Source organism: Arachis ipaensis, chromosome B05, assembly GCF_000816755.2.
Source record: "Arachis ipaensis cultivar K30076 chromosome B05, Araip1.1, whole genome shotgun sequence".
NCBI lineage: Eukaryota > Viridiplantae > Streptophyta > Magnoliopsida > Fabales > Fabaceae > Arachis > Arachis ipaensis.
The window spans coordinates 1,387,770-1,388,087 of NC_029789.2; positions in this window are offsets into that span (position 1 = coordinate 1,387,770).

A 318-nucleotide genomic window follows, 5' to 3' on the forward strand; every position below is an offset into this window, starting at 1 on the left:
GCCTGCCATAATATCTTACACTCATAAATGTTCCAATGCTGTTATTTATGAAAAAAGTAAACAGATAATAAAAATTTTTTATTTTTATTTATTCCTAATAACATGCTTTTAGCTAGCTTTTACCATTCTCTTCTGCATTATTGCACGTAAGTTTTATGAATAAAGAAATAGCAGAGGGAAACAGGAAAAACTCACCTTTTTATTAATAAAAGTTTGGTGCAGGGAAATAAATTACAGATTCAATTATAGGAATGAGAAATTATTATATGTTAATTGGATTATATTTAATACGTATTCTACTAAAATATATATACAACC